General features: G+C 48.2%; 1 protein-coding gene across 2 annotated transcripts in view; it reads right to left on the reverse strand.

Annotated features, from left to right (window-relative positions):
• The window catches only part of MED13 (mediator complex subunit 13), a 411,382-nt gene that overhangs the window by 148,507 nt on the left and 246,270 nt on the right, over positions 1-16,605 (reverse strand). The window lies entirely within an intron of this gene.

The raw sequence follows: 16,605 nt of genomic DNA on the forward strand, positions 1-16,605 counted from the left end.
ACGAACAGTCAACTTAATTTAGCGAGCCAGGGTCTGCTTAGTAGCAGGCCATCTGCGACGAGGGACATCATAAAGCACGAATAAAGCATAAGACTTCCTGAAAGGAGCAGTCCACTCTACATAAATCTTCAAGGTTCTCACTACATCCAGAGAAGGTGGTGTCCCAAAATCGTCCTGCAAAGATGGAAGCACAATAGGCTGATTGATGTGAAAAGACGCCATGACCTTGGGGAAGGAAAGAAGCACGTGTTCTCAATGCTACCCGATCAGGATGAAAAATCAAAAAGGGGGGTCTGCAAGACAAGGTACTTAATTCAGAAACCCCACGGGCTGAAGCTATGGCTAGTAGAAAAGCAGTTTTCCAAGTAAGATATCGAAGGTCAGTTTCTTCCAAAGGTTCAATACAGGTTGACTGTAGAAATCCCAGCACCAGATTTAAATCCCAAGGAGCTGTAGGTGGAACAAACGGAGGTTGTACCCGTAGAACACCTTGTAGAAAGGCACGCACATCCGCCAGGATTGATAGGTGTTTCTGCAAAAAAAATAAAAAATGATAAAGCAGACACCTGAACCTTCAGGGATCCTAGTCGAAGTCCAGAATCTAATCCTGTTTGAAGAAACACAAAGAACTATGAGAGACCAAAAGAATAAGATGGAAATCTTCTTCGATCACACCAAGCTATATAGGATCGCTAGATGCAATCGTAATGGGCTGCCGTAACCGGTTTTCATGCCCGCAACATTGTAAGATTCATACATTCCAGAATTCCTTTTCTTTTCAGAAGGTCTGCCTCAATGGCCATCCCGTTAAACGTGGCCGTGGTAAATCTGGATGCACGAAAGGCTCTTGTTGGGGTAGATGGAGTAGTTGTAGTAGGAAGAAAGCGCAGGTCTGAATACCAAGTCCTCCGAGGCCAACCTGGTTCCACCAGGATCACAGTGATTGACTACAGTTTGATTCTCTTTAGCATTCGAAACAATACAGGGAACAGAGGAAAGACGTGAACTAGGTCATACGGCCAAAGCGTCTACAGCTTCCGCTTGAGGATCCCGGGATCTGGAGATGTATCTTGGAAGCGGATGATTGAGACGGGATGCCATGAGATCCACGTCTGGACACCACCAGCGTTGTATCAGATCATTGAACACTTCCGGGTAAAGTGCCCATTCTGCCAGATATAGATCCTGACAGCTGTGGTAGTCTGCTTCTCAATTGTCCACTCGTGGAATGAATACCACTGAAAAAATTACTGCGTTGCATTCTGCCCAATGTAGAATACGTGACAACTCTTACATTGCCTGGCGAGTTCCGCCTTGTTTACGTACGCTACAGCAGTCGCGTGGTCCGATTGAACTTTTACCACCTTGGATCAAAGAATATGGGGGGCTTGTACCACCGCATTGTAGATCGCTCTCAGTTCCAACACATTTATTGGCAACAGCGATTCTTGTGGAGACCAGTAGCCCTGAAGATGGCAGTCCAACACAACCACGCCCCATCCCCATGAAACTGGCATCCGTTGTGAGGAGCGTCCAGTCCCACACACCGAACCACCAACCCGCAGTGAGACTGTGCAGCTAGAGCCACCAAAGAAGTGAAAGTCATGTCTCCAGAGTTAGACAAACTAATTGTTGAACGTGTAGATGCGACCCCGACCACTGATGTAAAAGGTCCAGCTGGAAAGGACGTGAATGAAAACATCCGTACTCCAGAGTTTCGAAAGTAGCTACCATCTTTCCAAGCAGACAAATGCATAAATGGACTGATACCCGTTGTGGCTTGAGAACAGCCCGGACCAGTTTCTACATACTCAGAGCTTTGTCTTGTGGCAGAAAAAGTCTCTGTACATTGGTGTCCAGGATCACACCGAGAAACTGGAGACGCTGTGACGGCTGAAGGTGGGATTTCTGAAAATTGATTATCCATCTATGTTCTACCAACTCATTGTATGTTAATAGAGCATGCTCATGGAGAATGAGATTAGATGGAGCCTTGAGAAGGAGGTTGTCTAGGTATGGTATTATTGCAATTCCAAATGATCTGGAGGTGAGCAATCACCGACATGACCTTGGTAAACACTCTGGGTGCTGTGGAGAGTCCGAATGGTAAGGATCTGAACTGAAAATGATCCTGTTGTATCGCGAACCTGAGAAACGCTTGGTGAGGCTCCCAAATCGGAATGTGGAGATATACATCCTTGATGTCTAGAGATAGCATGAATTCCTTGGGTTCCAGGCTCGAAATCACTGAGTTGAGCAACTCCATCTTGAACCGGTAATAAGACAGAAAGATTTAATGATGTCAGGTTCAGGATTGGTTTTGGAACTACGAAAAGATTGGAATAGTAACCCTTTTTTCTGTTGACTCAGTGGTACCGTCATTAGCACAGCCGATTCTACTAAGGCCCGTATTGCACCTTAAAGGGCTAAACGTTTGTCCAGAAGGATGGGAAGACTTGTCGTAACATATTTCTTTAGCGGTAAAACTTTGAACTCTAAACTGTACCCTTAGGAGATGATGTTGTGAATCCACGCATTGTCGGATATTTTGAACCAGGTATCCTGAAAATTTCAAAGCCGCACTCCCACCGTACTTAGGCCCCAGCGGGAAGGGAGACCGTCATGCCATGGTCTTTTCTGTAGGCTTTGGGTGTTGACGACAAGCAGCGACTGATTGTTTGCAGTGACCTCTACCTAGCAAGGGTGTAGCTCTTTTGCGACCTCTAAAAGGTTGAGTGGAACGAAAGGAGGTTCCAGTATAAGAGCGTTTAGACGGTGGTTGAAGTGTCGGTTAGAAGGTAGATTTACCACTCGTAGCTTGTAGAATTAACGTGTCTAGTTCTTTTCCAAAAATAATGTCATCTGTAAACGGAAGTGCATCTGCCGCTCTTTTTGACTCCGTGTCTACTTGTTATGACCTCAGCCAAAGAGCTCTTCTGGCTGCAATAGTTTCTGCTGAGATCCTTGAGTTAACTTGTTCGATAACTTTAGCAGCTACTCCTAAGCATATAGCTGATTCTTTAATGTGTTCTGCAAGCCCAGCGGCCGAATAGATGGACTCAACATGGTGTCCAACTTACTGTCAGAATGGTCTTTCAATGAAGTTGCTCCCGGGACAGGCAATGCAGTTTTCTTTGACAACCTGGAAAGAGAGGAATCTACTCGAGGCGACTTCTCCCATTTATCAGTCATAGCCGATGGAAACGGATAAATACTAAGGAATCTTTTGGGTATCTGAAATCGCTTGTCTGGGTTTTTCCAAGCCTTCGTCAGCTGTTCATCCAGCTTCTTTGAAAAAGGATACGTGACCAAAGAATGGTGTTTTCTACCAAATAACGCAGTATCTGGCGACTCCGGTGTTGTAGTCTCGGAAATGTTCAAAACTTGTCTTATAGCTAAAATAAGAGATTCAACCCCATGAGAAGGTTTTGGTAGAACTTAGTCATCTGCGTCTGTAATTTCGCCCAACTCACGATCGTCCTCCTCAGCTTCATCCTGAAGAGAAGTTCTTCTCCGGATTCATCGGACTGAAGAATTAAGGGCCCTGGATATTTCTTAGCCTTGGACACTGTCTGAGTCTGTTTAGTGGACGAGTCCAAGAGTTTTGCGAGAGCCTCTACCGACCTGGCTAATCCTGACACCGAAGGTGGATCTGTAGCAATAGAAGGCACATCACTTTGAGGAATCTCCCTAACATTCTCACGAGTTTTCCGTAAAGCAGCCACCTCAGTATGTAATTGTGAGATGGTTCCTGTTAGCGCTACCGCCCAGGGGGCAAAAATAAGAATTTACTTACCGATAATTCTATTTCTCATAGTCCGTAGTGGATGCTGGGGACTCCGTAAGGACCATGGGGAATAACGGCTCCGCAGGAGACTGGGCACATCTAAAGAAAGCTTTAGTACTATCTGGTGTGCACTGGCTCCTCCCCCTATGACCCTCCTCCAAGCCTCAGTTAGGATACTGTGCCCGGACGAGCATACACAATAAGGAAGGATTTTGAATCCCGGGTAAGACTCATACCAGCCACACCAATCACACCGTACAACCTGTGATCTGAACCCAGTTAACAGCATGATAACAGAGGAGCCTCTGAAAGATGGCTCACAACAATAATAACCCGATTTTTGTAACAATAACTATGTACAAGTATTGCAGACAATCCGCACTTGGGATGGGCGCCCAGCATCCACTACGGACTATGAGAAATAGAATTATTGGTAAGTAAATTCTTATTTTCTCTAACGTCCTAAGTGGATGCTGGGGACTCCGTAAGGACCATGGGGATTATACCAAAGCTCCCAAACAGGCGAGAGAGTGCGGATGACTCTGCAGCACCAAATGAGAGAACTCCAGGTCCTCCTCAGCCAGGATATCAATTTTGTAGAATTTTACAAACGTATTTGCTCCTGACCAAGTAGCTGCTCGGCAAAGTTGTAAAGCCGAGACCCCTCGGGCAGCCGCCCAAGATGAGCCCACCTTCCTTGTGGAGTGGGCATTTACAGATTTTTGGCTGTGGCAGGCCTGCCACAGAATGTGCAAGCTGAATTGTACTACAAATCCAACGAGCAATAGTCTGCTTAGAAGCAGGAGCACCCAGCTTGTTGGGTGCACACAGGATAAACAGCGAGTCAGATTTCCTGACTCCAGCCGTCCTGGAAACATATTTTCAGGGCACTGACAACGTCTAGCAACTTGGAGGCCTCCAAGTCCCTAGTAGCCGCAGGCACCACCAATAGGTTGGTTCAGGTGAGACGCTGAAACCACCTTGGGGAGAAACTGAGGACGAGTCCTCAATTCCGCCCTGTCCGAATGGAAAATCAGATAAGGGCTTTTTCAGGATAAAGCCGCCAATTCTGACACGCGCCTGGCCCAGGCCAACAGCATGACCAATTTCTATGTGAGATATTTTAACTCCACAGATTTAAGTGGTTCAAACCAATGTGACTTTTGGAACCCAAAACTACATTGAGATCCCAAAGTGCCACTGGAGGCACAAAAGGAGGCTGTATATGCAGTACCCCTTTTACAAACGTCTGAACTTCAGGGACTGAAGCTAGTTCTTTTTGGAAGAAAATTGACAGGGCCGAAATTTGAACCTTAATGGACCCCAATTTCAGGCCCATAGACACTCCTGTTTGCAGGAAATGTAGGAATCGACCCAGTTGAATTTCCTCCGTCGGGCCTTACTGGCCTCGCACCACGCAACATATTTTCGCCAATTGCGGTGATAATGTTTTTGCGGTTACATCCTTCCTGGCTTTGATCAGGATAGGCATGACTTCATCCGGAATGCCTTTTTTCCTTCAGGATCCGGCGTTCAACCGCCATGCCGTCAAACGCAGCCGCGGTAAGTCTTGGAACAGACAGGGTCCTTGCTGGAGCAGGTCCCTTCTTTGAGGTAGAGGCCACGGATCCTCCGTGAGCATCTCTTGAAGTTCCGGTTACCAAGTCCTTCTTGGCCAATCCGGAACCACGAATATAGTGCTTACTCCTCTCCATCTTATCAATCTCAGTACCTTGGGTATGAGAGGCAGAGGAGGGAACACATACCCTGACTGGTACACCCACGGTGTTACCAGAGCGTCTACAGCTTATTGCCTGAGGGTCCCTGGACCTGGCGCAATACCTGTCGAGTTTTTAATCATGTGGAAGACTTCTGGGTGAAGTCCCCACTCTCCCGGGTGGAGGTCGTGCTGAGGAAGTCTGCTTCCCAGTTGTCCACTCCCGGAATGAATACTGCTGACAGTGCTATCACATGATTTTCCGCCCAGCGAAGAATCCTTGCAGCTTCTGCCATTGCCCTCCTGCTTCTTGTGCCACCCTGTCTGTTTACGTGGGTGACTGCCGTGATGTTGTCCGACTGGATCAACACCGGCTGACCTTGAAGCAGAGGTCTTGCTAAGCTTAGAGCATTGTAAATGTCCCTTAGCTTCAGGATATTTATGTGAAGTGATGTCTCCAGGCTTGACCATAAGCCCTGGATATTCCTTCCCTGTGTGACTGCTCCCCAGCCTCGCAAGCTGGCATCCGTGGTCACCAGGACCCAGTCCTGAATGCCTAATCTGCGGCCCTCTAGAAGATGAGCACTCTGCAACCACCACAGGAGGGACACCCTTGTCCTTGGTGACAGGGTTATCCGCTGATGCATCTGAAGATGCGATCTGGACCATTTGTCCAGCAGGTCCCACTGGAAAGTTCTTGCGTGGAATCTGCCGAATGGGATTGCTTCGTAGGAAGCCACCATTTTACCCAGAACCCTTGTGCATTGATGCACTGAGACTTGGCTCGGTTTTAGGAGGTTCCTGACTAGCTCGGATAACTCCCTGGCTTTCTCCTCCGGGAGAAACACCTTTTTCTGGACTGTGTCCAGGATCATCCCTAGGAACAGAAGACACGTCGTCGGAACCAGGTGCGATTTTGGAATATTGAGAATCCAATCGTGCTGCCGCAACACTACCTGAGATAGTGCTACACCGACCTCCAACTGTTCCCTGGATCTTACCCTTATCAGGGAATTGTCCAAGGAAGGGATAACTAAAATTCACTTCCTTCGAAGGAATATCATCATTTCGGCCATTACCTTGGTAAAGACCCGGGGTGCCGTGTTCCATACGGCAGCGTCTGAACTGATAGTGACAGTTCTGTACCATAAACCTGAGGTACCCTTGGTGAGAAGGGTAAATTTTGACATGAAGGTAAGCATCCTTGATGTCCCGAGACATCATGTAGTCCCCTTCTTCCAGGTTCGCAATCACTGCTCTGAGTGACTCAATCTTGAATTTGAACCTCTGTACGTAAGTGTTCAAAGATTTTAGATTTAGAATCGGTCTCACCGAGCCGTCCGGCTTCGGTACCACAACAGTGTGGAATAATACCCCGTTCCCTGTTGCAGGAGGGGTATCTTGATTATCACCTGCTGGGAATACAGCTTGTGAATGGCTTCCAAAACTGTCTCCCTGTCAGAAGGAGACATCGATAAAGCCGACTTTAGGAAACGGCGAGGGGGAGACGTCTCGAATTCTAATTTGTACCCCTGAGATATCACCTGAAGGATCCAGGGGTCTACTTGCGAGTGAGCCCACTGCGCGCTGAAATTCATTGAGACGGGCCCCCCACCGTGCCTGATTCTGCTTGTAAAGCCCCAGCGTATACTGAGGGCTTGGCAGAGGCGGGAGAGGGTTTCTGTTCCTGGGAACTGGCTGATTTCTGCAGCCTTTTTCCTCTCCCTCTGTCACGGGGCAGAAATGAGGAACCTTTTGCCCGCTTGTCCACGAAAAGACTGCGCCTGATAATACGGCGTCTTCTCATGTTGAGAGGCGACCTGGGGTACAAACGTGGAATTCCCAGCTGTTGCCGTGGCCACCAGGTCTGAAAGACCGACCCCAAATAACTCCTCCCTTAATAAAGCAATACTTCCAAATGCCGTTTGGAATACGCATCACCTGACCACTGACGTGTCCATAACCCTCTACTGGGAGAAATGGACAACGCGCTTAGACTTGATGCCAGTCGGCAAATATTCCGCTGTGCATCACGCATATATAAAAATGCATCTTTTAAATGCTCTATAGGCAAAAATATACTGTCCCTATCTAGGGTATCAATATTTTCAGTCAGGGAATCCGACCACGCCAACCCAGCACTGCACATCCAGGCTGAGGCGATTGCTGGTCGCAGTATAACACCAGTATGTGTGTAAATACCTTTTAGAATACCCTCCTGCTTTCTATCAGCAGGATCCTTAAGGGCGGCCATCTCAGGCGAAGGTAGAGCCCTTACAAGCGTGTGAGCGCTTTATCCCCCCTAGGGGGTGTTTCCCAACGCACCCTAACCTCTGGCGGGAAAGGATATAATGCCAATAACATTTTAGAAATTATCCGTTGTTATCGGGGGAAATCCACGCATCATCACACACCTCATTTAATTTCTCAGATTCAGGAAAACTACAGGTAGTTTTTCCTCACCGAACATAATACCCCTTTTTTTTGGTGGTACTCGTATTATCAGAAATGTGTAAAACATTTTTCATTGCCTCAATCATGTAACGTGTGGCCCTACTGGAAGTCACATTTGTCTCTTCACCGTCGACACTGGAGTCAGTATCCGTGTCGGCGTCTATATCTGCCATCTGAGGTAACGGGCGCTTTAGAGCCCCTGACGGCCTATGAGACGTCTGAACAGGCACAAGCTGAGTAGCCGGCTGTCTCATGTCAACCACTGTCTTTTATACAGAGCTGACACTGTCACGTAATTCCTTCCAACAGTTCATCCACTCAGGTGTCGACCCCCTAGGGGGTGACATCACTATTACAGGCAATCTGCTCCGTCTCCACATCATTTTTCTCCTCATACATGTCGACACAAAAGTACCGACATACAGCACACACACAGGGAATGCTCTGATAGAGGACAGGACCCCACTAGCCCTTTGGGGAGACAGAGGGAGAGTTTGCCAGCACACACCAGAGCGCTATATATATACAGGGATAACCTTATATACGTGTTTTTCCCCTTATAGCTGCTGTATAGTTAATACTGCGCCTAATTAGTGCCCCCCTCTCTTTTTTTAACCCTTTCTGTAGTGTAGTGACTGCAGGGGAGAGACAGGGAGCTTCCCTCCAACGGAGCTGTGAGGGAAAATGGCGCCAGTGTGCTGAGGAGATAGGCTCCGCCCCTTTTTCGCGGACTTTTCTCCCGCTTTTTTATGGATTCTGGCAGGGGTTAAATGCATCCATATAGCCCAGGAGCTATATGTGATGCATTTTTTTGCCATCCAAGGTGTTTTTATTGCGTCTCAGGGCACCCCCCCCCCAGCGCCCTGCACCCTCAGTGACCGAAGTGTGAAGTGTGCTGAGAGCAATGGCGCACAGCTGCAGTGCTGTGCGCTACCTTGTTGAAGACAGGACGTCTTCTGCCGCCGATTTTCCGGACCTTTTCTGCTTTCTGGCTCTGTAAGGGGGCCGGCGGCGCGGCTCTGGGACCCATCCAAGCTGGGCCTGTGATCGTCCCTCTGGAGCTAATGTCCAGTAGCCTAAGAAGCCCAATCCACTCTGCACGCAGGTGAGTTCGCTTCTTCTCCCCTTAGTCCCTCGATGCAGTGAGCCTGTTGCCAGCAGGTCTCACTGAAAATAAAAAACCTAATCTAAAACTTTCACTAAGAAGCTCAGGAGAGCCCCTAGTGTGCACCCTTCTCGTTCGGGCACAGAGATCTAACTAAGGCTTGGAGGAGGGTCATAGGGGGAGGAGCCAGTGCACACCAGATAGTCCTAAAGCTTTCTTTAGATGTGCCCAGTCTCCTGCGGAGCCGCTATTCCCCATGGTCCTTACGGAGTCCCCAGCATCCACTTAGGACGTTAGAGAAATTAGGTTCTTGGGAAGGGTTAACCAACGTAACCTCCAAAAGCATGTGCCTCACACAGGGAGGAATTGTCTGTGTGAGCTTTTTTGTTACACTTCGCATACACAAACAATTTTTGTGATGCTTTATTCGCTAGTCCCTTGTTTGCCATTGTAGAGACACATACAATTTTCCACCAGTACTCTCAATAATCTAGAAAAAGAGAGGAAAGTCGGAAGGATAGAGGGAGGTATTTGACTGACTGCTCTATTCTAAATCCCCTCAGCCACCAGCCTGCAGTTTGTGCAGGCTTTTTAGTTTCTGGCAGTCTGTAGCAATGTGCACCTGTCTCTGCTCTACAGTGCAGATTCCTCAGGAGATAAACAATTGTTGCCATTAATGAGGTGCCTAGCTGAGGAAGGAGTTTGACCGACAGTTTGAAAACCCGCCAACTCTGCCTCCATCCCCTATGCAGAGGCACCCATCTCACCAGGTCCCTGCCATTTTGAGTGGGTGCCTCAATTAAACAATAAGCTCATGTCCTCCTCCCCCCTCTATAAATTAGACTTTAGCCTTACTGCACTGGAGTGCTGGACTATCTCTCCAGTCCAGATGAAGTTTGTGTTTAATGCTGATAAATACTGCCGCGCTGTGTAATGTCCGCACAGCAGTGCAGGGCGATGGCTACTAAATACATGATACCAGCGCTGTGTGGGACGCGGCCGCCCCAAAATGTACATAAGAACCACTCATTCCCACACGCCACTGCGCTGTGTCGCGGACCAGATACAGCGGGGAGAGGACGACAAACTGGAAGTGGGCGCCGCACTCTTCCCCCACATTGCCGCACTGTGTACTGTCAGTGCGGCAGTGCAGGAAGACTTCAACGCCATTGCTGGAGAGATAGCTGGGAGCAGGCGCGCACTATTTTCCCACGCTGACGTGCTATGTCTGTCAGCGCGGCAGTGCAGTGGGAGCCCCGCCGCTAGCGCAGCCAGTGTGACTGGGCAGAGGAGGGGGTGGAAGCCAGCCGCTTTGCCTATAAGGAGGCTCACTCACCAAACCGGAGCCTCAGGATACGGCTGTGTTGGGAAGAACAGTGCTTCTCTGGTTAAGCGCTGTTCTCCTGTGCAGCTTGCTGCTGGTGTGTGACCCAGACCCCACTTCTCTGAATAAGTGGCGAAGGGTTCCTGAGGTTAAGGGAACGAAGTCCCAAGAAAGAAAAAGAAAAAATTGAAATAAAGTAAATTGAAATAAAGTAAAGTAATATAAATGAGCAGGAGCTCAGTCAGCAGTGACCGGCTCCCTCGGCACAAATTCAGAACTGAGGAGTGATGGGGTGAGGAGTGATGCCTGTTTCACTTCTTAGATTATTTAAAGTGCCAGCTTCCTGTAAGCCACCATCATCACACCACAATTTTGAAGTTGTGCCAGTGTCCCCTAGTGGCTGACAGAAAAATATTCTGTGAACACTAGAACATGGGGTATGAAAGAGTGCAATAATTTGGACTCTTCAAGAAAATCTCACTGAAGTCTGAACATATCCCCCTCTATATTCCCCATCCAGGTGTAAGTCCGTTATTTGTGCAAAAGCAGCCCCAATACAGGAGAAAGAATATGCGTTAAATGCAGAGGTATAGAAAAATAAAAATATTACATTTGCTACCAAAAGACAAGTCAAACAAAGCTAAAGGGTAAACTTAGTGAGAAAAAGTACAACACATCCTTTTGTGCTGCATCCACTACTTGCTCACACTGCACCCATATGGACTTCACAAAGCTGTCCTTAGGGAAGTTGGTGTATGCCAAAATTAACAGTTTTGGATGTATGGACAGGAGACCAGGTGATCACCCAGCACAGCTGATTTGCTAAGGCTACATACCACATTACCTAAGAGGCCATTTTCAGGAAAAGGCTTACCAGCATTGAGGCTATGCCAACCGAATTACAGAAGTAATTCATCTAGCAAATCCCCTGCTTGGTTGCAGGCCAGACTCTCTTTTAAGCATCAGAGAGAATCCGAAATTTGTCATTTGGAAATATGCAGTACATTCCATATAAATTGTTAGAGACCCGACAAAAGTCTAAAAAGAGAATCATCCAGATCAGCAGATTGTTCATGGCAAGTTAAGTTACTCTTCACACAGCCTTGTCCTGAAAAAGGATAGACAGTACGTAAAGCTGCAAATGAGAGCCAATAACTCAGACTCTCTGCGCCACGGAAAACCGTGTTTAAGCACACAATATAAGAGAACTCTAGAGAAGAGTATACACACACACATATATAATAAGATTTTACACTTACCGGTAAATCTATTTCTCATAGTCCGTAGAGGATGCTGGGACTCCGTAAGGACCATGGGGAATAGACGGGCTCCGCAGGAGACATGGGCACTTTAAGAAAGACTTTAGACTCTGGGTATGCACTGGCTCCTCCCTCTATGCCCCTCCTCCATACCTCAGTTAGAGAAACTGTGCCCAGAGGAGATGGACAGTAGGAGGAAAGGATTTTTGTTAATCCAAGGGCAAGATTCATACCAGCCACACCAATCACACCGTAAAAATTGTGATAAACTACCCAGTTAACAGTATGAACAAACAATATAGTCTCGGCCCAAACCGATGTACTATAATATAACCCTTATGTAAGCAATAACTATATACAAGTCTTACAGAAGAAGTCCGCACTTGGGACGGGCGCCCAGCATCCTCTACGGACTATGAGAAATAGATTTACCGGTAAGTGTATAATCTTATTTTCTCTAACGTCCTAGAGGATGCTGGGACTCCGTAAAGACCATGGGGATTATACCAAAGCTCCCAAACGGGCGGGAGAGTGCGGATGACTCTGCAGCACCGATTGAGCAAACAGGAGGTCCTCCTCAGCCAGGGTATCAAACTTATAGAACTTTGCAAAGTGTTTGACCCCAACCAAGTAGCAGCTCGGCACAGCTGTAGTGCCGAGACCCCTCGGCCAGCCGCCCAAGACGAGCCCACCTTCCTAGTGGAATGGGCCTTAACCAATTTCGGTAACGGCAATCCTGCCGTAGAATGCGCCTGCTGAATCGTGTCACAGATCCAGCGAGCAATAGTCTGCTTTGAAGCAGGGCCGCCAACCTTGTTGGCTGCATACAGGACAAACAGTGCTTCTGTTTTTCTGATCCTAGCCGTTCTGGCCACGTAAATTTTCAAAGCCCTGACCACATCAAGGGGCTCGGAATCCTCCAAGTCACTTGTAGCCACAGGCACGACAATAGGTTGGTTCATATGAAAGGATGAGACGACCTTAGGTAGGAATTGAGGACGGGTCCGCAACTCCGCTCTATCCATATGGAAAACCAGATAGGGGCTTTTATGTGATAAAGCCGCCAATTCCGAAACTCGCCTAGCCGAAGCCAAGGCTAACAACATGACCACCTTCCAAGTGAGATATTTCAACTCCACTGTTTTAAGTGGTTCAAACCAATGTGACTTAAGGAAACTTAACACCACGTTAAGGTCCCAAGGCGCCACCGGAGGTACAAAAGGAGGCTGAATACGCAGTACTCCCTTCACAAAAGTCTGTACTTCAGATTAAGAAGCCAATTCCTTTTGAAAGAAAATGGATAAGGCCGAAATCTGAACTTTAATGGAGCCTAATTTTAGGCCCAAATTCACTCCAGTTTGTAGGAAGTGAAGAAAACGGCCTAGATGGTATTCTTCCGTAGAAGCATTCCTGGCCTCACACCAAGAAACATATTTTCGCCATATTCAGTGATAATGTTTAGACGTCTTGGAACAGACAGGGACCTTGTTGCAACAGGTCCTGCCTTAGAGTTAGAGGCCACGGATCTTCTGTGAGCATTTCTTGCAGATCCGGATACCAGGTCCTTCGTGGCCAATCTGGAACAATGAGAATTGTTCTCACTCCTCTTCTTCTTATTATCCTCAACACCTTGGGTATGAGAGGAAGAGGAGGAAACACATATACCGACAGGAACACCCATGGTGTCACTACCGCTTGAGGGTCTCTTGACCTGGCGCAATACCTTTGTAGCTTTTTGTTGAGACGGGGTGCCATCATGTCTATTTGGGGTAGTCCCCACCGACTTGCAATGTGCGCGAAGACTTCCTGATGAAGTCCCCACTCTCCCGGATGCAGGTCGTGTCTGTTGAGGAAGTCTGCTTCCCAGTTGTCCACTCCCGGAATGAACACTGCTGACAGAGCGCTTACATGATTCTCCGCCAAGCGAAGAATTCTGGTGGCTTCCGCCATTGCCATCTGCTCCTTGTGCTGCCTTGGCGGTTTACATGAGCTACTGCGGTGATGTTGTCTGACTGGATCAGAACTGGTCGATTGCGAAGTAAGATCTCCGCTTGACGTAGGGCGTTTTATATGGCCCTTAGTTCCAGGATGTTGATGTGAAGACAAGTCTCTTGACTTGACCAAAGTCCTTGGAAATTTCTTCCCTGTGTGACTGCTCCCCAACCTCGGAGGCTCACGTCCGTGGTCACCAGGATCCAGTCCTGAATGCCGAACCTGCGGCCTTCCAGGAGGTGAGCACTGTGCAGCCACCAAGGAGAGATATCCTGGCTCAGGGAGACAGGGTGATCCTTTGATGCATTTGTAAATGAGACCAGGGACCATTTGTCCAGTAGGTCCCATTGAAAAGTCCTCGCATGGAACCTGCCGAAGGGGATGGCCTCGTACGATGCCACCATCTTCCCCAGGACACAGGTGCAGTGAAGAACCGAAACCTTTTTAGGCTTTAATAGGTTCCTGACCAGAGCTATGAGCTCCTGAGCTTTTTCCATCGGAAAAAAAACTTTTTTGTTCTGTGTCCAGAATCAGGCCCAAAAAGGTCAGACGCGTTGTAGGAACCAGCTGGGACTTCGGAATATTGAGAATCCAGCCGTGCTGTAGCAATGTCCTCACTGACAGTGATACGCTGTCCAGTAACTTCTCTCGAGATCTCGCCTTTATGAGGAGATCGTCCAAGTATGGGATAATTGTGACACGCTGCTTGCGCAGGAGCACCAACATTTCCGCCATTACCTTGGTGAAAATTCTCGGGGCCGTGGAAAGCCCAAACGGCAACGTCTGAAATTGGTAATGACAGTCCTGGACCGCAAATCTCAGGAACGCCTGGTGAGGAAGAAAAATCGGAACATGAAGGTAAGCATCCTTTATGTCCAGGGAAACCATCCAATCCCCCCTCTCCAGGCTGGCGATGACCGCTCTGAGCGATTCCATCTTGAACTTGAACTTTTTCAAGTACAGGTTCAGGGATTTCAGATTCAAATTGGGTCTGATCGAACCGTCCGGTTTCGGAACCACAAACAGGGTTGAGTAATACCCCTTGCTGGAGATGAGGAACCTTGACTATCACCTGTTGCAGGTACAATTTTTGAATTGCAGTTAACACTAACTCCCTTTCTGACGGAGAAGCTGGCAGAGCCGATTTGAAAAACCGGCGAGGAGGCATCTCTTCGAATTCCAGCCTGTATCCCTAAGAAACACTCTATTGCCCAGGGATCCACCTGTGAGTGAACCCAGACGTGGCTGAAAAAATCGAAGACGTGCCCCCACTTGATCTGGCCCCCCCAGGGAAGCCCCAGCATCATGCGGTGGATTTTGCAGACGTAGGGGGGGGACTTCTGCTCCTGCGAACTAGCTGTGTGCAGCTTTTTTCCCTTGCCTTTACCTCTGGCAAGAAAGGACGATCCCCGTACCTTTTTGCTTTTATTTGAACGAAAGGACTGCATTTGGTAATGAGGTGCCTTCTTAGTATGTTGCGGGGGAACATAAGGTAAAAAATTTGATTTACCAGCCGTAGCAGTAGAGACAAGGTCCGAGAGGCCTTCTCCAAACAACTCCTCCCCCTTGTAAGGCAACGACTCCATATGCCGCTTTTGATATGCTCTAGGGCAGAGGTTCTCAAACTCGGTCCTCAGGAGCCCACACAGTGCATGTTTTGCAGGTAACCCAGCAGGTGCACAGGTGTATTAATTACTCACTGACACATTTTAAAAGGTCCACAGGTGGAGCTAATTATTTCACTTGCGATTCTGTGAGGAGACCTGCAAAACATGCACTGTGTGGGCCCCCGAGGAACAAGTTTGAGAACCTCTGCTCTAGGGTCATTAGAATGGTATCCTTATCTAGGGTCTCAATCTCCGTAGACAAGGAATCTGTCCATGCTGTGACAGCACTACAAACCCAGGCCGATGCCATAGCCGGCCTAACAATAGTACCAGAATGTGTGTAAATGTACTTCAAGGTAACTTCCTGCATACGATCCGCAGGATCCTTGAGGGTAGCAGTATCCTGGGAAGGCAGTGCCACCTTCTTGGATAAGCGTGTCAACGCCTTGTCTACTTTAGGCGAAGATTCCCATCGTATCCTGTCCTTTTGTGGGAAGGGATACGCCATAAGAATCCTTTTGGGAACTAGTAGTCTCCTGTCTGGAGATTTCCAAGCCTTTTCGCACAATTCGCTTAGCTCAAATGAAGACGGAAAGGTGATCTCAGGCTTTTTCTCTTTATACATGTGTACCCTCGTGTCAGGGACAGGGGGTTCCTCAGTAATATGCAAAACCTCTTTAATAGCAATGATCATGTAACGAATACCTTTAGCCACTTTTGGCTGTAATTTTGCATCCTCATAGTCGACACTGGAATCTGAATCCGTGTCAGTATCTGTGTCAGTGATCTGGGATAATGTGCGTTTTTGAGACCCAGAAGGTCCCGGTGCCACTGGGACAGGCATAGTCTGACTACCTGACTGATCCCTAGCCTCAGTCTTGTCTAATCACTTATGCAATAAATTTACATTAGCATTCAAGACATTCGACATGTCCATCCAGTCCGGAGTCAGCGTTGCCGACGGCGACCTGACAATCATGCACTCCCCCTCCTCCTTAGGCGAGCCTTCATTGTCAAACATGTCGACACACGCGTACAGACACTCCACACACACAGGGAAACTCTTTTCTGAAGACAGGTTCCCCTTTAGGCCCTTTGGAGAGACAGAGAGAGAGTATGCCAGGACACATCCCAGCGCTATACGACCCCGGAGAAAAACACAGAATATTTGCCCAGTAGCGCTGCTGTAATGTATAATCGCCAATTATGTGCCCCCCCTCTACTTTAAAACCCTCTTTCACCGTGTGTCAAGTAGGGGAGAGTCCGGGGAGCTTCCTCTCAGCGGTGCTGTGGAGAGAAAATGGCGCTGGTGAGTGCTGAGGGAGAAGCCCCGCCCCCTCGGCGGCGGGCTTCTGTCCCG

This window comes from Pseudophryne corroboree, chromosome 2 (genome assembly GCF_028390025.1).
Source record: "Pseudophryne corroboree isolate aPseCor3 chromosome 2, aPseCor3.hap2, whole genome shotgun sequence".
In the NCBI taxonomy this organism is placed as follows: Eukaryota; Metazoa; Chordata; class Amphibia; order Anura; family Myobatrachidae; genus Pseudophryne; species Pseudophryne corroboree.